At 42.0% G+C, this 21,527-nt stretch overlaps 1 protein-coding gene across 3 annotated transcripts in view; it reads left to right on the forward strand.

Moving 5' to 3' along the window:
- The first annotated feature begins 10,469 nt into the window (after positions 1-10,469).
- The window catches only part of LOC309702303 (stonustoxin subunit alpha-like), a 54,398-nt gene continuing 43,340 nt past the window's right edge, over positions 10,470-21,527 (forward strand). For all 3 annotated transcript variants that reach the window (XM_082526930.1, XM_082526926.1, XM_082526928.1), the window contains exon 1: positions 10,470-10,668. The gene's annotated coding sequence lies outside the window, so the exon portion shown is untranslated. The remainder of the gene's footprint in view (positions 10,669-21,527) is intronic.

Below are 21,527 nucleotides of genomic sequence, written 5' to 3' on the forward strand. Positions count from 1 at the left end.
GACTGAGGCAGATATTGAGCTGTCAGTGTTTTTATATAACATTAAAGTCCCTGAGGGTATGGCACCAAGCACCATTGAGAATTCCCCAACACTGACGGGAAAATTATATAGTGTAAGGAATTCATTGTAAGTAAGTAGTACTCCCTCGTTAAATTTTAAAACTTAGTAGCGGCCGCCATTGTTGGCAGCTGAAATTTGGCTGGGCCGCGCTATGAATTCTGGGATATGGTGGGCCACGAAGGACACACCCGACCCATCCTTCAAACTCGGGGGAATGAAGGACGCATTTGAAGGAGTCGAGGAATCGGGACAGCCTTCGTCGCCTGGCTGTGACGTCATCGGCCTTCAAATGCGGCCTCCGGAGGATGCAGCCGACGTTTTGGGACACAGCTTGTGTGTCTTTGTTGGTCATGTGACCTCCCAGGGACTACACATGGAAACGAGCAGTTTAGCTCAAATCTGGCAGGTTTCCATCGTCTGTTTTTGTCCTGATGTCCATGAACATGAACACTGTCCCTGTCAAACACGTCCAGATAATCTGATCCAGTGTTGTTCTTCTTCTGTGGTGTTTGTGATGGAGCAGCAGCTGCTGATCCTGATGTCCTCCACCAAGGGGGCAGCAAATTCAGCTGACTGTCATCATTTATTAAAAAGATGTAACAATGTGACATAATGCAATATAATAGTGTCAGTTACACATTGTGGGTTGCACTGTGGCCAGAATGGACATTACCTCCTGCCTAATGGAAGCTGTCAGCCATCCTGCAACCATGAATTAGATAAGCAGAAGTGAAGGGATTGTCAACAACAATTTAATAATAAAATGTAATGTGATAGTTGCACTTTATTAGCTCCCCACAATCGTATGAATAATAACCATGAATGCAATGCATGCTCATAGCAAGTTCTTTAGGTTTAAAGTGAGATCCTGCTTTAAAGGGCGCTTCATCTGCTGGGAATGACATGTTTCTTCTAGTATGTAAGGCTCAGCCCATCTTACTGGGACTTACTTTTGTAGATCCACATGCTCTAAACCTGCTGCTCCATGATTGGTGCAGAAGCTTTAAGCTACTATTAACAAATAATAACCATGGACTTAGTTGTTACTACAATAACTTATCATTGAGCAACTTGTATATTTAATTTTACTTGTAAAACTATGCAAGTAGAATTGAATGGGGCACAGTGAGCTGAGCACAGGCCCACTCTGTGACACTCAGAGGTTTGTGGATATCATACTGAGAGTATTGGACACAGTGCAGCCAGCTTGCAGCCACTTTCCCACCACTTTAGCACAATGTTTACATGAGACTCAGCCACACTAATGTTCCTGGGCAGACATGTGGTGCAGCATGGCTGATGGCACTGTACCTGCAGCTGTCATGGACAAGAACCACTCAATACCTCACCCAAGCCAAGCCTGTGCTGATGTTGTGATCTGAGACCGAGACACTAACCCAGGATCATGATATGATGTTGTGAGAGTTTCACTAAGAATTAGCTCTGATTACAAGATTTCAATCTATCGTAACTCTAATTTGTATTTACTTCAGTTTGTTCATCTTGGAGCTGTGTGCAGCTGAGGACAGTCTTATTATTACCAGGTGAGGATATGTAACAGCCACAGTCTGTAGAGATGATGTCACCATGGAGTGGTGATGTCACTGGAGCTGTCAATATGTGCTCCAGCCAAAGCTACACCAGAGGGTTGTGCTGTGTAACAGGTTGGTGCAGGTGGTGTTATCTACATTTGAACATTAGGCAACAGTCTCATGAAGACACTTTCTATTGTTCACTAAAGACCAACAATAACAGAGACAAAGGGAGAGCAGCAGAACTAGTGCTAACAATTAGCACTGCTAGCCTGCCCACCAACACCAGCTAATGTTCTAAAAACGATGATCAATGATTTTGCTGTAACGGCTCCAGCTGTCTGTGTCAGGGACACGTTGGAGATGAAGTGAGTGATCCAGTGACAAAGGTTTGGAAAGCTGCAGTCAGCTGAGACTAAAGGAGTCACCTGACCGAGAGACCAAATGTTTCACTGAGAACGTCCAGATGAACAGAATCAACCTTTGGGATAATCTGTTCCACACATCCATGTTTCACTTACTGCATTATATTTCCTCATTGCTGTGCACACAGGCCTGTGGCTTATAACCAACTCCAAGTTCAGACTCAGAGGCTGCTGAAGCTGTTTTCTGGAACAGAGACGTGTTGGATATAAAAGCAACTCTTCTTTATGTGTCAGCACTGAGGAAAGGAGCAGCTTCGTTTCTAAGTGTATGAAGGACTGTAGCAGTGTGTGTGTGAGCTTTATTTCACAGACAGAACCATGTCAAAAACACAACTTCAGGTAAAAACAATACAAAATCAAAGAGTCTGATCAGAAGGATTAAACAGAGGAGTGTGGGACTGTTTTTAACAGACAGCAGGTTAAGCCAGGCTGGAGGAGTAAACTGAGCCTCGGTGTGAGCAGCAGTGTGTTTGACAGGAAGCTGAGATAAACAGTCTGGAGCCCATTTAGTGCTTCATATGAAAGTGTGAGGATTTGAAAGCAAATCTAAAATCAAGCAGGAGTCAGTGTGAGAATGATTTGTGCTTTTCCTCAGTCAGATGCTGGGAGTTTCAGTTCATCCATGTTCAGCGTGCTGTGCTTTGTGTAACAGGAGAATATGACAGTATAAATCAAGTCTTCATGTCACTGAAAGCCTCCACAGTCTGCTATGGAGGTGCATCAGTTTGGATTTACAAGAAGAACATTTCTTAAACCTGCCACAAGATGGCGCTCCAACAGAAGGGATGTCCACAGTGTAACACAGACACACACATACTGTGTGAATGTGTGAGTGAATGGGCTTTCAACACAAGGCTTCTGCTGCTACCTTTAATGACATAATTAGCTAACAAGAACAAACTGTTAATTACCACCAAAGAACGGCTCCAGATTTTAGCTGCTGACCATTTTGTGAAACGTTGATTACATCAGCTTATTGTTGATTTTTCAACCTTAATATCAGCTGCTTTAAAGGAGCCTCGTTCTCTCGCAGTAACACTTTTCTTCACTAGATGCAGTGCAGGCACAGTCTGTGTTTCTAAACTACACACTAATGTTCATTGTTGTGCAGCTAAATCCTCCCTCTGGATGGGAAGAATCCCTGTCAGGCTTCAAACACCTGGCTTGGTGTTCTGGAGCTAATGTGTCACCTGTGAGGACTCTGAGATGAACACACAGCAGACACTTCAGTTCTCCGTCTGTGTGTCCTCAGTTTCCCAGCATGCCTTGGCTGTGGTGGTGGAGGTGAATGAGGGGGAACATGCTGCTCTGTCAGCACTCAGGTTTCATACCTGGTGATCTCAGAGGACAAAGCGGCGTTACAGCAGCGCACGTTGATGAGACCTGATGCTCTGAACAGTTCAGACTTCAGCCTCACTCTGAGAAAACAAACGACTGACTGTCAGCAGCAACTACACCTGCTCCATCAGTGACGGAGAGAAGAACTGAGACTGAGAGACATACAGCTGCAGGTCAAAGGTCAGAAACGCCCGCTCTTTGTACGGGTCAGGAGTTAGTACTGCAGAGGTCAGAGGTCAGCTTGCTGACAAACCATTTGAAACAGTTTGGAGCTAAAAGCACAACAGCAGAGGAAAGAAGAGACACTGCAGAGATGATGCAAAATATTGTGTTTTGTTCTCAGCTGTCAAAAAGTGTAACACACGTGTTCCAGCACAGCCTTTGTGTACTTTCACTTCTCCATACTGTCCATTGGAAATCCTGTTTGTTACTTTTTGATTTCAGTCCATGTGTCCAAAGCAAACTTCTGTCCCACACTTTCTCTGCTGACTCTTCACCGATGCTCAGATGATCTCAGATGATTTCACCAGAACTCATCAAAATTCGGGCTCCACAGAAACCCAGACGTCACTAAACAAGCGTAACAAGCAAAGTGAAAACTGGTCGTTCAGCTTTATTGACCAAAGATAAGCTCACATGTCACCTCATGACACAGACACTTATTTCCACAGCATGCACGAGGACTGACAATAAGTGTCTATAAAGCCACTTCTATCTGCCACACCTGTGCTTCTGTCATGGTTGCTCTCCTCTCACTCTGTCATTTATCCACAGTCTGCCTCCCTCTGCTCCGTCAGCTGACGTCCTCGCTGTGTTTTATCCTGCAAAAACACATTTAAGAAGCGTTGCACCGAGTAACGGGAGGAACTGCTATAAAATCCATTTAAAGGAGGTGGTGCTGAGTGCTGTGACTGGGGTCCCACCACTGACATCACGGGTGGAGGACATGTTGGAAAACTGCTACAAAGTGCTGTGCAGCCAGCAGAGCTTACAGTCTGTCCTGTGTGTCATACAGGCTCTCACACTTAGTGTTTCTGTGACACATTGAAGAGAAGTTTGTGTTGTTCACAGTTGTGCTTGTACTGAGTGACAGCTGACATGACCTAACAGGAATAATGTGTCTGTGCTGAATGAGAAGTAACACACAATGAAGTCTTGATGCATCTCAATCATCCAGGAAAGTGAGTCTGTTGCTTCTGTTCATCTGGACGCAGCGTTTTGTGGGAGAAACGTGTCGTCATCATCAGGTGACGTCTTCAGTCTCAGCTGCAGGTTTCAGTCTTACAAACAGGACATTTGCATAAAGACTGAAAGCAGCTGCAGGAACGATGGGCTGGGAGCTCCGTTCCTTCATCTTAATTATGCAGATTCTCAGGACCATTGATCAACAACCACTGATCCATGTCCATGAGTCCCATTCACAGAGATGTGGGAATGGCTGCAGTCACAGCATGTAAGATGGAAATAAATGAGAAGTATTTAGCTGAAGTGGATTTGATTTATGTTACTTCTTTTTTAACTTGTAGTTCTACATTGGAAGATTATTGTGATATTGAAATATAAAAATACATTTATATTCTATTATTTTCTCAAAATAAGCGTCACACTCGTGGAAGCCGGTGTAGCCGCCGAAACGCCTGCATTTATGGAGACTTTCAGCCCCAGGTAGGCCAGTTATGGATCTTGGATCCACATTATGTCAGCAGCTGTTCTCCACCGTGAACTGTGTTCAAACAAACACGCTCATGCCTCACAGACGACAGCTTACAGTCCTGTAGAGATAAAGTGACTTCGTACAGCCCCGTCTTCAGTCTTGTGGAGATGATCTCGACGCTTTGGTGGATGTTACTAGCTCCTGTGCAGTATTTTGTAAAGACATGATTATACCCCGTAAGCGCGTTAAAATTTACGCTAACAATAAGCCATGGGTCACTAAAAGTGTCAAATCCTGTTTAAGGAAAAAGAGACAGGCCTTTAAAGAGGGGCTGTTACCGATTTTCAGACAGCCACCAAGGAAATGAAAATCGAGATCTTGAAAGCAAAACAGACAAAATCCTTCTTGAAAGCAAATTTGCTGCAAAAAATTTGGGGTCTGCCTGGACTTGTATGAAAACCATAGCAGGGTTTCAAAACCCCCAGAGCAGCAGTCAGGTCATTTTAGATGGTTTTAATTCAGACAGAGATTTTCAAATGCTTTAAACATGTTTTATGCTCGTTTTAGTTCTTCTGATTTCAGCGAGGATATTTGGGAACTGAAACAGAAACTGAGAGATACTCAGCACTTTATCATTGAACTCAGCGATGTTAAAAAGGCCTTTCATACAGTCAATGTGAACAAGAGCCAGGTCCTGATAATATTAGTGGCCGCCTAATTAAATCTTGTGCTGATGAACTCAGTCCTATATTTCAGGTTATTTTTAACAAATCCTTGCAAACACAACATGTGCCCTCTCTTTGCAAAGAAGCAGTCGTGGTTCCTGTCCCTAAATCTAAACGACTTCAGGCCTGTTGCCTCACTTCAGTTGTCATGAAAGTCTTTGAAAAAATCCTCAGAAATGTGATTATGAAGAGACTGAAGGTCAGCTGGATCCAATGCAGTTTGCATACAGGCCCAACAGAGGAGTGGAGGACGCACTTTTGACTTTACTAAATCTGATTCTTAAACATGTAGAGAGTAAAGGGACTTTTGCAAGACTTCTTTTCATTGATTTTTCTTCGGCTTTTAATACAACACAGCCCCATATTTTAATTAAGAGACTTTTAGAAGAGTTTGAAATCAGGAAAAACCTGCTGGGCTGGATTTTAGATTTTCTAACTGACAGGTCACAAAGAGTGAGAATAAATGGGGTTCTGTCTGACCCAGTGTTCTCCTCCACAGGTTCTCCTCAAGGCTGCGTCCTATCGCCCTTATTATTCACTCTCTATACAAACATGTGTCAGGGCAGACATGAAAACAGGGTCATTATTAAATATGCAGATGACTCTGTTACTGTCAGCTTACTGAAAGAGGGTGAAACTAACCACGGCCCAGTCATTGATGACTTTGTTCAGTGGTGGGAGGAGTCTTATCTCCAGCTGAACTTATCTAAAACAAAAGACATGGTTGTTGATTTTAGGAAACAACAAAATGGGCACGGAGTCACTTTAATTAAAGGTCAGAAAATAGAGCAAGTACAATCATATAAATATCTTGGGACCATAATCAATGAAAAACTGAACTTTGATCAAAATTGCAAATCAGTTTGTAAAAAGGGTCACCAGCACCTTTATTGCCTTAGGAAACTTGTTCATTTCCACATTGACCAAAAAATGTTAACTTTGTTTTATCGTTCTTTTATTGAGTCTGTTTTATCCTTTTGTTTGGTGGCATGGTTCGGTCAGACCTCTGTCACAGAGAAAAACTCTCTGAATCAGATAGTGAGATGGTCCAGTCGTCTGATAGGTGAGCCACAGTCTTGTTTAGCCTCCCTGTACTCTAAGCAGGTACAGAGGATGGCTTTATCAATCCTTAAAAATGGTTCCCATCCTCTAAGGGGTGAATTTCAGCTTCTTCCCTCAGGACGGAGGTTTCTATTTCCGAGATGCAGGACAAAGCGTTATAAAAACAGCTTTGTCCCCGTTGCTGTCACTGAATTAAATAAGAACTGTTTTTGATTCGAAATATTAAAGTATGTGTCACAGTGAGTTTTATATATTTACTAGGTATGTGTGTTTTTAAAGGGATGTCAAATGCTGTCATTTTTCTGTAAAGCAAATTTACCTTGCCTTTGGGTATAAATAAAGTTACCTTACCTGCAGACGCTGTGCGCAGAGGTTCAGGAGCAGAAGTCCCGTTGTAAACATATCACGGCAGACCCGACGATGTTTGCATGAACGCGCTTTTTTTAAAAGTCAGGTCAAGGCTCCAAAAGCCCAAAGGCGATATAACAGTTTGTGTTTGCTACATGGATCATTGTAGTTCAGCTTTCCTTTGTTATATTTCTTTAAGAGCTCAAAATGTGTTCATTACATAAATCAAATGTAATTTTCTCTGTAGCACTTCATGGATTTCATAAGCAACACACTGTAGTTGTTCACACAAAGCATAAAGGTAAAAACAATATACACAGTGTTATCTTCATTTTAGATGTCACAAAGTATTTGCGGCTCCCAGTGTTTTCCCGAACCCTGACCCTTTGCGTGGAAACCGGGTCCAAAAGGCTCTTTGGGTGTTAAAGGTTGCTGACCCCTGCACTAGGCCCAACTGACACATATATTTGATTCCAAATACAAAAAATAATGTGTAACCTGCTGGAAGAATGTAGGAGGTTGAGACAGGATCTCAACACTTGGTGTCTGCAACAAAAGACAACAATATGTGGGCCGATCGTGGCTCAAGAGTTGGCAGCTCGTCTTGTAATCGGAAGGTTGCCGGTTCGAGCCCCGGCTTGGACAGTCTCGGTCGTTGTGTCCTTGGGCAAAAAAGCACTTTGGGGTCCTTAGGGACGAGTAAAGCGCTCTACAAATACAGGCCATGTAATGGCAGAAAACATTCTCTAGTGTAAATCCTGACTAGTTCATTAACTAGTTTCAGTGAACATTATTCACAGAGGGATCTGAGTTCCTTATACCAGACTCTACAGAAACTATAACACTGTACAGCTCTGCGACTCAACAATATGACAACAATGTAACACACACTAGAATCATCAAATAAAGCCCCACTAACCACTAGAACTAGAACTAACTAACTAGCACTGGACACTTGCATATTAGAGATTTCTACCACCATAGGAGGCGAGATATCATCCTTGAACCAGAGCATCCAGCCCTCAATTTCGGACATAAAAAGCGACGTGGCCAGGCATGATAACACTTTGACTGAACTGCAGGACTGTGCCTCGAACCACTCTGACACCATCGCCACTCTCCAGGCCACTGTGGAGCGTTTGTCTGCGGAGGTAAAGAAGTTAGATGAGAGATGTGGAGCTCTTGAGGCACTCCAGGAGGAATAATTTAAGAACTGCAGGAATACCAGAAGGCACAGAGGGACCCAAGATGACTGAGTTGGTTCACACCTGTTGGCGGAGGCGCTATCTCTCGAGGAGAAGCCACTCATCGATCGAGCACATAGAGTGAATCGCCAGCGTCCCAAACAAAGTCATCTTCCTCGGCCCATCATCTTGAGATTGCACTACTACCACATTGGTGAGGAAATTCTGCTGAAAGCTGCAGAGAACAAGAACCTGATGTATAAGGGTTTTTAAAATAAACATCCTCCCAGATTTCCCTCCCTCTGTTGGAAACGCAGAGCCGCATTTGCAAATATGAGAGGAAGACTACGTGGGATGACCGGCGTCAGGTACAGACTGCTATACCCTGCAAAGCTGTTAGTGACCCATGGTGATGTGAGGAAAAGCTTTAGCGATCCCAAAGAGACCGTAGACTACGCGGAGAAGCACCTCTCCCACCCACCTTCAAATGTATTAAAAGCAAGGATATATCTATATGTCTAACGCTGACACAGCACTGTGTTTCTTCTTTTCCCTTTATATTCCATGTAAAGGTGAATATGGAGCGTTTATGGAGCTCGTTTATTGACCAGCTGTCAGTTAGAAGGTAAGAGTTACTAGGTTAACAGAGGTTAGCAGTAACAGTACGGGGAAGTATATTGTGTTGTTCTTTTGTTGGTTTTTATTTTATCCTACTTTACTTTGTTATTTTGATTTTACCTGTTGTGAGTGCTTCCCGTAATTCTCCTTTTTCTTGCGCCGCTGCGGCCAGAGTTCACAACATTACATATTTTTGTATCTATAAACAGGAAGCTGACACTCTCCAGACTTTATCAAAGGTGTGAGCGTCACAGCAGAGGCCTTTGTGTCAACATAGCTGAAGACAAAACACAGAAACACATGAAGGAGATTTTCCTGGCCTGGATTTTATACAAATATTCTGCAGTACATCAAAAATGAAAGAAAACCATTAGTCAACATATGAACATCACCTCTGAAGTTACAGAGCTTTGATTGGAGACACAGCTGAGCGTTTTGCATTTTGCATAATTAATTACATAATTAATTATGTAACCATAATTAAATGGTTACATCATCTTTAAAGTCCCCAGAGATCAGGAAAAGGGCCTGAGGGTGCTGTGTTTGGAGTCTGCTGGTTACAGTGTGCAGGACCTCACAGGCTGCTGCAGCGTTAGCAGAGGGCGGGACATACACAGCTATCATAATCACGTGTGTAAACTCTCGTGGTAGATAGTACGGTCTCATGCTAACCGCTAGCAGCTCAATGTCCTTACAGCATAGCGTCTCTTTGATAGAGAAATGCCCAGAGTTACACCATCTATCGTTCACAAACACAGCCAGACCCCCTCCTCCCTTCTTACCACTCTCCGCTGTTCTGTCATAAGAGGCTCAGCAGCTAAAGCAGCACACCTGGGTCTCCCAGCCTATTAAAAGCAGCCCTTTGCTTCACCTGCTTCACTAAACATTATTATTTTAAGCAGAGTGGTGTGATTTATGTAGGCATTGCTGTGTGACAGGATGACTTTTCTTGCACACCCACCAAATGAGGGCGCACATGCTTCCACGCCCACTGGTGACTGCACACATCCTTTCAAGGAAGCATTTCATTCATCCCTAACAAATGGAACAAAACACTGTGCAGCGTGTTCAGGTTTGAACGTGGCCCTGGCCTCTCTCTGCATCCACCTGGCACATGCAACACACATCCACTCCCTGCTGAACTGCTTGTATTTGATGTGTTGAAGTTTTGGTAAAGTTTGAATAAATTCCACTTTATTTATAGGAACATTTCATCTGTGGACTCCTGCTTCCCCTCTCCTTGAGCCAGTTTGTGACGGGAACATGACATAAGAAAAGTAATTTATCCCTTTTTGATTCTGTGTATCTGGCGCTCATCCAGTGAGTTCACACTTGGCAGAAACAGACTGAATTTGTCTGGAGAACTTTGGCTTCAGCCAAGTTAGATAAACACACTGTGTCTCTGTCAAAACAGCAGTGTAGTTGTGGCACCCCTGTGAGGGAATGACCACATGAATATTATTTTGTGTAAAACACTCATGTAACGGGACATTTTTCATTGCTATATGTATTTATTTTCAGTTTCTTTAAGAGGATAGAAAATCCATGTAACAGGGATTCATTTTATGTTAGAAAGCAGTGAGGGCGGAACTTTGGTGCTTGCTCCGGGGTTTCGGGGTGCAGTAAGTGGAGCCCACCTTCCGCTGCTTCCTCAGACACGTTCTGGAGGAAAGCAGAGACGCATCGTGTCTTCCTTACTCTGCTCTTCACCTGCTTTTACAGGTAACATGTTTGTCATCGAGGTCTTCATCCTTGGGACCCGTAACATAGTAACTTCTTCATTGTTATACTTCTATAGTTTTCCCATTTTGTGAGCTGTGGATGTGGAAAGTGTCTCAGTGACACATCCACATGAAAACGGCGTTACCTTCGTTCATTTGCACGTCAAATGAACGAGCTGTTTGGACTTTAACGTCACAGCTGATGCTTCGATACTCGAACTCAAGAGTTCAGCTTCCACTCAGAGGTACAAGTACACACAGCAAAGATAAACGTGTACACAAGGTGGAACCCACAAGTGCACAGCTCCAACCAGAGATGGGCAGTAATCCGATTACTTTTTTCAAGAAACGAGTAAAGTGAGGGATTACTATTGCAAAAAAGGTAATTAGATTACTGTTACTTTCCCGTAAGCACGCTGCGTTACTGCGTTACTAAAACCGCAGCTGTGTGCAGATGAACAATGGATAATCTATCGAGTGTGGAGAGAGTGTGAGCGTGCAGCGTTTAAAGCGTGGAAGCACTGACCTTACTTTGAGTTTGACTCTGTAAAAAGTGACAAAAACATTAGCATCCGCTGTTCACTGCGTGGGAAGACAACATGCTCACTCACTATGTGTTAATGGGCATGCTTATTTATAACTTTGATAAAATGTCATAAAAATAATTCCATGCCAGCTCACCATTGGTGATCAGGTAGTTTCTGTTCCAGTTCCAGTCCCATAAATCATGAAGCTTGCTGCCAGAAAAGCTTCAAATCTCCTTTGAAAGCTGTTTGTGGTCTTGATTGTGGGAGCTTCAGTTGTCTGACTCCAGCTGCCACACAGTGCTCACTGATATCATTTGCAAAAACCCCAGTGTGACAATATTTATCAGTGAAGCAGAAATCAGGAAGTGACGACTTTTCTTTGAACATTTGCTAAGGCTAAGCTGTGCTTTCTACCACAGTTGGGAATTTCCTGGTTTACAACAAATTATTGTGTCAACACCGCATAAGATTTCAAACTACAGGAAAATCACTGGAGTTATAAGAGGCAGACAACGACACACAGACCACATGCATGCTGTTGCTATTTATTGTGGATTAACCTGTCAAGGGCAAGAACAAAATAATTCTGCCTCAAATACAGGAAATCATAGCTTTCCTGTATTTCCTCCATTGTTGGCATGCTGGTTAGTGCTGTTGCTCCACAGTAAGAAGGTCCTGGGCTAAATTATCCATGAATGTAAACGGCTGTGTGTTTCTATCTGATAGACTGGTGAGCTGTCCAGGGTGTACCCTGCCTGGTAACCTATCACTTCAGGGTTATTTCCCAGCCCTGCTGCAACCAGGATAGAGATAGGAGGATGGTAGTTGTTGTAGACCCATTCAATTTCAATTGAAGGATTAAAATGTTCCAGGAGCTCAACTTACTCCATCTGAACATGTTTCAATCGTGTTTTATGAACACAACATGCAGGTTTACTGAATATGAAAAGGTTGTGTTGATTTAACTCAGTTGTTTAAGTTTCTGCCAAAGCAAAACCTTTGTGTGCAACCAGTGTCCACTATTGAATCAAGTAAATCCAACATGTTTTTGTCAGTGCAAAAGGAGTTACGGTGCCTGTATTCCTGCACAATATTGTCCCGGGAGGGAGAAAAACTTTCTGGTGAAGTTTTGGTTGATTTTTGGGTTTTGCTTGACACTAGGTTGATTTTATCAGTGAGGTTTGGATTGTTTTCTTTCTCTAAGAGAGAGAAAGATGGTTTTATGCTTGGACATGTTTGCAATGGGCCCCAGTATTTGTTACTTTATTAGTATTTTATTGGTTGCGTTTGTTTGTGCTTTTGTTACAGTGCACTGAGATAAGAACATCTGAGAGGTGTGATCCACCGCTGGTGATATTTTGGTATTTTGTGAGTTCCCGATTTAACAAATCAGCTCTTTAATCCAGACCTGAGAGGTTGAACTTTAAAGCGCTATAAAATATTCTTACTGGTGTTAAGGTTCAAAATATTGGGGATGGAGACAAGAGAAAAAACCACAATAACAACACTGGTCCGGCCGGGTTGAGTCAAACGATGATTTAATGATCACACACGTGGGAGATGGACACTGATGCAGACAGCCTCAAAATCTCAAAATGGTGGAGCATTGCTCAAACTTTTATAACCTCTGGTGCCTCCACCTTATCATAAAAAGCCTAAACATTCACATGCTCTCTCTCACACAGCGCCTAAGCTACGACCTTGGCTCCCTGTTTATCTGCTCCTGCTGAAATGGGGCAGAAAACTCCAGCACACTCTGTTCTCTTCTACTCAGACAAATTAGACAATAACCTTCTGCGAACAGTATTTCTTATAACTCAGCAATATAATGCATCATAAAACAATATCATTCATTCACAACAAGTCAGCAATTTAATGTAATGCAAATCAGTTTAACTAATGCAATAGTTATCAGCTTCTTCTAATTCAGGAGAATAATGCAAACTAAAACTACATAATAATTCACAATCTTTAATTAGGGGTATAACATGGCATAAAATAATATCATAATTTTACAATTCCCCCTGATGAGGTCATTAGAATAATGACCTCACAAACACCCTGTAGCCCAGTGTGGCCGGGTTCATCTCTTCTCACTCCTGAGGTCCTTTGTCCCCCTGAGGGGCAAACCATATGTAAGATGACCTCTGTGTTTGCGCAAGTCAGGTGCAAGACAAACTATTACTACAAGGATAGCAGGTCCAGATGACACTCCCCTGTTCTCCCACAGCTTTATTTGGTGTTCCCTGATACCATTCAGACGTAGACTAGAACCTCTGTCCGAAGAGCTCTTAACCTTTATTTTATTGCTGCAGCTACCAGTGTCGTCCAGATGGGTGATCCTCTGCTCTTAATTCTTCCGCCTTAGGGGTTAGACAATCTTTCAGTTGTAACACAGATCAGGGGATTATTCTGCTCCGATTTCAAACAACGATCTGTGTATTCTCCAGAAAAAGGAACAGGAAGGTGTCCCCTTTTCGCCCAAAAGCCTCTCGAACTTCGTTGGTCTGGTGTTCCCGGATTTCCGCCAACCCTTTCATGGTTATTGCTGTGTTTATGGGATCCATCCTTTTGTGGTGACTAGCTGGAGCCCAAACGCCATGACCCTTGGACCCAGTTGATGTCTCGGCAGTCACTGTGTCTGACTCTGCTACGGAGGATCCTCGCATCTCTGTGACCTCGTCTGGTGTCTGTTCCTTTCTCTGTAAGAGACAGAAAACCAAAACACCTCTCTTCCTAACCCTAATAATCTAATGTTCTTATCTACTGACCTTCTAGTGATTCAGAATTGGTCTAAAACATTCAGAATGTCCCAGGGACTTATTCTAATCATATCTTATGTGTGTGTAAGCAGTGTTTGCATTTAGCCCTCCGCACTCAAGGCATTTCTTACACTTTATCAGTCCGGACAGTCACGCCGAACGAAGCTTCTGACCTTCAAAAGGCCGAGTGCCAACTCGTTATAAGCACATTTGCAAGGTGTGTCTGAAAATTATTGAAACCCCTCTTTTTAACAAAAGACAAAAAATTAACAAATCTTCTAAACGCTATTCAGTTCATTTCAATGAGTAATGATTAAACATGAAAGTGATAGTTTATGCTTTTTCACTGATTCTCTAAAAGGTCCGTCTTCTCGGACCGCTATTAGCTTAAGCTTTACCATTCCTAAATTATTAAAAACACAAATGAAGTTATAAAATGTTCAAATAATCCTTGTTTGATGTTAAAGCTCAACCTTCCCCCCCTTTTTTGACACATTCCAATGTGTCAAATCAATGGAGCTAGAACATTCAAAAAAAAAAGTTAGGCAGCTACAAAGTTTCCCAGACTCTTAAGGTGATCCGCGTGTAACGTTCTGACTCAGGTATTTAATATTTTAATAAATCTCGTTTAATTAACTGCCACTATTTAAACTAACCTTAAAGACATAATTTAAGAAAAGACCACAAAGAATAACATGATATCAGTGTTTTGTAAGCGCGTGCGGCCTTCTATGCTCGAAGCCTTTCCCCTCAATAGATCAGTCAGACATTCGCGCTGACTGGAGCTTTTAACCCTTATTAACTTGAGCACAACTCTACAATGAGCAACAAGTTGCAATATGTATAAAAATGACCATGGTTACACCTGCAATGAAAAATTATATCATTATCCTAACACCTGTAAATAGAAGATTCATCAGAGGTTATAACAATCACAGGAACACAGATGTTAGTATAAGGTCAAAAACTTCAATAAATGATCATCGATGCAATGCTTGTTGCATGATTCTCATACAATAATAATGCTGACATTGAAAATAACAGTATAACACCCCCTTTTGTCCCGTTTCACTTGACACCTAAACGTTTATAAATGCCTCTCTAATTCTTGATTTTATTTCCCCCTTTTCTCCCCTTACTGACCACAGCAGGGGGATCTTAGTTTTGAATCAGCCATGAATCCAGCTCACCTGATTCATCAGTGAGCTCCACCATCACTGGCATCTGACAGGGTGGTGCTGCATACTCTTCCTTTAATATCACTATTTTCAACCTGTTAATGAGAGTGTTTAAACCTGAAGTCGACTACGTCCACAACAAGTCAATACAGCTGTAAATGAGGCCAATTATCAATCTATTACCAATCAATAACAACAGATAACTTCTATTTTATGCATGCTTTTAATCAACCACTCACCCAGAGGATCTCCAATCCCAGGAAATGCCTTCTCCTCCTTTAATGAGTCTGTCCTCCTTCCATGCCCTGGTAACTGGTCCATCCAGAGCCATATGATCTCAAATATACATACAACAAGCCAAACCACACCTTGGTCACACCAACCCCTTTCCACCCCCAAGATGTCCAATGCCATCCTAGTATGGACTGTCAAAAGTGGCTTTAACGCTGACTGTTCTGACAATCCATTTTATAACGTTCCTGGTCAGATTTGCCAATCTCTGCACCAGAGTTTTAAACGTTTCGCCATTTTCATTAGGTTTTATCTTTTATTTAGTTTCGACTCCAGATTTTCAATTTTTTGCCAGTTGTAATTAGTTTTTACCAATTCTTTGCTAGTTTAGTCTAGTTTTTATTTTCTGAAAATCCTTAGTTTCAATTTAGTTTTATTTGTGTTTTGCAAAAGTTAAGTGTAACAAAATCTCAGTTCCATCATATCAGTCATGCTCTTCTAATTATCCTTGGGTGTTGAGACTAATAACTATTAACTCTTGCCGCACCGAGTGTTCCTAATTTTGGTTAAAGTTAATTGATAACCTTTTGAAGGCGATTGTTTCACACCTTTATTTAGATGTCCCAGTCCTGTTATCTCGGGATACATCACGCTGCCTTATCTGGGGTTAGCTATTTTCTTGGGATGCGAGTTAAGTGGGTGAGCTCTTCAACGAGGGGGAGCGTGCTCCCCCTGATGAGGTCTTCTAGGTAAGCTAGGTTAACCTTCTTGTGTGAGCTTTTCAAGTGCACTTTTAAAGTTTGTGGGATTTTTTGTTTTATAAATGTCCCTCAAGACCCCCTGATGACCCAGTAATTCATTTTTGCGCACTGTAGTACACATTTAGTTTTTTGCTTGTAGCTCTCATACTCTACTTGCCACTCCTCTAAGTCCTGATGTTTCTTAGAGAGGACAACAGAACCTTTAAAATTATATCCCATGTGTGGGGGTGTGGCCTTGCCAATTGTTTTTCCCACCTTTTCAAAATGGCTGGCGTGCCCACAAGCACATTTTATGGAAGAAAGAAAGGTAAGCTTGATATTTACAATTAAAATGTTTTGTTAAACTCAGATTTTTATTTTATTCAAAAAATAAACATCTGGTAAATAATTTCAGGGGTCTTTAAGAATTAGGCTCATTTACTTTCACAGGGAACATGACTACTTTATTAATGTGTGCTCTACACATTGGGACTTTATATTTATATTTATTTCACTTTTTCCTAATACCCAACTTTTGACAAAGGCGGAGAGAATTCTTAACACAATTATTAAGGGAGATTCAAACATAGATTTTTCAAAATATGAGAGGGTCAGGACCCACTAAAAGCCACACAAAGATTATCGAGATGCAGTGGCAGATGTAATAGAGAAAGACACAGGGCCACCTGAAATCTGTCGTCCTATCTGGTGCAAAACCAACATGTAGTAGAATCTGGAATTTTGATTTTGAGTTAAAAATAAAATATGGGTAAAATGCAGAAATGTTTTCCAGTAAAGTAAAAAATAAGAGTCGCAATTATAGTTGAATCCATAACACCTAATTGTTCCTACGAGATCACGTCGTTGCTGAGAGTTATCAGTGATCTCAACGTGTGAAAAGAACTCACAGTATCTGGGGTTTAAGCTCCTCTTGGCTGAGAAACCTGGGACAAACATGTGAACAAGACCTGAATAATATCAGTAATGAAGACTTCTCTCCAAAGATCAATAAAAGGAAGCCCCAATCTGATGAGAGTCTAGCAAAATATGGTTCACTCCACTTGCCTGAAATGGTTAGCAGTCCAAGGCATTTCAGTTGTAGAATGATTGGGTACAACAATGAAACAGATGTGAGATGAGGGAAGTGCCAAATGTTCCTTTGTGTCTCCAAATAAAATCAGTACTTACTCAGATATCCTAAATAAATTGACTTTTGTGAAATAGAAAGGTCAGTGCCATCACTTATTCCTAAACCAATAGTTTACAGTTAGTGAAGTGTCAGTGACTTCTGGGTTGGTCCCTGATCTTCATCTTATGAGATTGTTATTTTAATAACACTTGATTCATTTAAAAGAAAAAAGAAAAAAAAAGAAAAAAGAAAAAACGAAAATAATTTCTCCCTGTTTTTTCTTATTCTCTGGGTCTCAGGAGGACATTACGTCCCTCTCCACTACAAGACTCTTGTTATGTCTACAAAACAATCATATTAAAATCATCCTCAATTCTATTCTGGCGCTGTCTCCCGACTTTTCCTGACCAGATTCTGCGGGTGAACGGAGCAGCAACCCAGACGACTCGACTAACGTACTCCCTTAATTTCACTATAGCAGGGCACGCACACATCAATGCAACCAAACACATTTTGCTATAAATCTAGTTAATTTTAGTTAGTTTTGTGAACATTCAGTACAGTTTTAGTTAGTATTTCTTTTTTTTGATTTTATTACCGTTAACGCAAATTATTTCCACTTCTACTTTTCGTTATTTCATTTGTTGTCTTTAATAATAATAATCTCCTCTGCACCCTTGAATAAACACCATTAACATGATCAACCTTTTGCTGCTTGTTACTTCACCATCTTATTGAATCAAATACTTCATGCTTATGTGGTTTACGACATTATATTTATCTAAATCTCCACTTTGTGTCTAAATGTTTGAAGAATTTTTGAGGGTCAAATTTTGAGAATTTGACCATAGTGAAAGTTATGGCATTATCACCCCCTTTGGGGATTACCTGTTTCCAGTTTTGATGATATTCCTCCCCGTTCTTTATTTTTTTTTCAAGTACCCCTCTTCGGTGGCGAGAAACTGTTGGTGTGATCAAGCGGGTGCTGTAAAAACAAAAGCTCAGGACAGAACAGTCACCAGTCATGTACTTCATTCAAAATTAACAAATATTAAGCTTCATATTGATCCTCTGAGTGTAATGGTACATTTTAATTTGCACTTCTAAAAACAATATTTTCTTTATTTTACTCTTGTTCTTGTGCAGCACCACCCCTCAGCACATGCCCCTGTTATTTTATCTTACTTTTAAATTGTTGACTACTTCAAGAGAGCGCCCAAAAGACGGGGACCAGTGTTTATTATTACATATCTCCATTTTGAGTGTGGCTGTCTATCATTCCCCTCTTATTCATAGACCTCGGTGGAGGGTTTTTTGTTTGTTTGTTTTTTTTTTCTAAAATTAATTGACTCTCTATAGTGACCCACTATGGTTAATAATAACATGCTCAGTCATGAGTGGGATCAAACCTTTTCTTCACTTTAGCATTTAATATTCCCAACAATATAATGTAATACCTTAATTAAAACACAGCTACTAAAACACAATTTCCTTAATGCAAACATCAGTAGCTCAAAATTAGCAACCAAAGGGTTCAGTCTGCAGTTCACACTGCTGTGAAGCTACAGCTCTTTAGTCTCTGTCATTCTTCTGTTCTTGCAGACAAAACAAAGCAAAACAAAACATCCACCCTTCTTTTACAGGCTGGGTGAATTGTCTGTGGACATTCAATAATCCTAAAGTCAGCACCGTTTTTGTCTCAGTATCAAGTCAGTTAAACTTTTAGTCGTCAGTCCATGACTTTTAGTCGTCAGTCATATGCATACATCCACACACATTCATACCAAAAGTTGCTGATAATGGAGTCTCACGCGCAGCCTATTCGAGGCTCCATCACCAGCAAGATGACGTCATCATTTTAAAGGAAACAGCTCCTTGTTTGTTTTTCCTTCTTTGGACTGGATTGACTCGCTGCAATCCTTTTAGGCTTCAGGATCAGTGTCCCATATAAGTCAATTTTCTCCCAAGCTCATTATAATCATGGAGAAAAAATACTTTGCGACTGTTTTCAATAAGAATATTTTATAGCGCTTTAAAGTTCAATCTCTCAGGCCTGGATTAAAGAGCTGATTTGTTAAATCAGGAACTCACAAAATACCAAAATATCACCACCGGTGGATCACACCTCTCAGATGTTCTTATCTCAGTGCACTGTAACAAAAGCAAACACAGACGTAACCAATTAAACACTCATATAATAACAGATACTGGGGCCCATTGCAAACATGTCCAAAATTCAAACCATCTTTCTCTCTCTTAGAGAAAGAGAACAATCCAAACCTCACTGATAGAATCAACCTAGTGTCAAACAAAACCCAAAGATCAACCAAAACTCCTTTTTGCACCAACAAAACATGTTGGATTTACTTGACTCAATAGTGGACACTAGTTACACACCAACTCTTTACCTTGGCAAAAACGTAAACAACTAAGTTGAATAAACACAACCTTTTCATAATCTCTTCGAAATAAAACTCACACCATTCATTCATCATTTTCGCTCTGTACCACTGCTCCTTGTTAGACTGTGTGAAGCACAGTAAACAATTCAGTGGAGGCTTTGAGCCATAAACAGACATCACGCACAGACATTGTTTTCATTATCAAAGTGCTTCAGACCATGTCCTCTAAATCTACACAAATGCCCTCTGCGTTGCATGAAATACATTTAAGCAGTAAATAATCAACCAGTTCTTGCTGTTGTAACCAACTCCGTATTTGGATGTTTGTGTGCAGCATTTGTTAGTAAAGCATTCTTCATTGCATCTGCGTGTGTGTGTGTGTGTGGATCACTTCTCAGTTCATTGAATCAACATTTTAATTTGTGTGTGTGTGTGTGTCATTTCTCCCTCAATCAACGAGTGCATATGTTCATATGTATGTTTCTTTTCACTCTGAGTCGGTGCATGTAGATGTGGGTGTTTGTGTGGGTGTTTGTGTTCATCACTTTCCTGTTGTAGTGTTCTGGGTAAACCACGGCCTGAAGCGTGCCCTGGGTCCTGCCCTCCTCCTTTTCAGTCTGTTTGCATCCATTGGTGCTGCTGCTCAGAGTTCTGTCCATACTGGTTCTGGCCCCAATTGAGGCAGTCCTTTTCTCCAGTGTCCAGCATCTTCTCCTTATTTCGCTCCTCCTTAACTTGACCCTTTTGCTTCGGTCTTCCTTCAGGGTTTTGATACGCAGCTCAATTGTCTGGATGTCCATTTGTTGCTTGCAGAAGTGCGACTGCTGTCCGTTTGTTTGCAGGTGGAACGGCTGACATCCAGAAGGTGTATAGGAGAGTCTGCAGCTTCCACCTCCCCAGTGGAAGACCTCAATCTTTGTTCTGTTAGTTTTACACAGGCCTCAAGGCTCTCTGGGATCCCTGCTTGCACTCTCAAGCCCACGGCTGAGGTCGTAGTCGTGGTCCCATTCCACGGGAATGGAGTCCATGGTTGTTTGGGTGTCTCGGCCCGAGCGTTCAGTCCAGAGCTGGGCAGCCCAGGACGCTGAGCGATCGGAGGACGGCAGAGGCGACAGGAAGCCATCCCCCTAACGTTCGCTCCATAGCAGACCGGACAAATCACACTGCTCATCTAGCTCCAGGATGCTCCGGCCTGATTTCAAGTCCGGTGTCTAGGACTCCAAGCCTGATGGGTTCGATTTTCAGCTAGCTCCTCCTGGGCCATGCTCAGTTTCTGCTCTGATGCCTCGAGGTCTTATTGAGGGCAGAAACCTCAGAGTCTTTTCCGTAGAAATCAGATTTAAGTCCATTGATGTTTTCCTTGCTTTGCTCCACGGCCTTTTGCGGCTCTGCTGTTCGGCTCTTCTCAGAGGTCAGCTCCTGGCCGAGCCCCGACACCTGTGCCTTCAGCTTATTTTCTCCTGGTGTTTTGTCCATTCTGAGGTGACCTCAGTTACTCCTCCTGTCCCTGGCACGCCCTTTTTGCTGCCCGATGGTCATTGTTGGTCCGTCACTGTCCTGCACAGTTTTAATGCAGAGTGGTTAAGGTCAGCATGGTTTTGCTCGGCCTCACTTTTCATCTGGGCTTGATGGGCGTCTCGTCACTGCTCTGTCAGCTGAAGCTGTCTTTTTCCATATGGCAAGAATGTAAAGAGTGTGTGAGAGGGGTGTGTCCAATCAGGCACAATGCTGGTGGCTTTGCGAGTGCCTCGTTTTCCAAATCCAGATGTTTATTTGTCACGTACACAGCAACAGAGAGAACAGTCTGTTGTTGGGATGGCTGAGGTCCTTCACCATCTTCCTGGTCTTGGTCCAGCACCGCCTGCTGTAGATTGAGTGCAGGTCAGGGTGC

The sequence above is a fragment of the Aulonocara stuartgranti genome, assembly GCF_965226115.1.
Source record: "Aulonocara stuartgranti genome assembly, chromosome: 3".
In the NCBI taxonomy this organism is placed as follows: Eukaryota; Metazoa; Chordata; class Actinopteri; order Cichliformes; family Cichlidae; genus Aulonocara; species Aulonocara stuartgranti.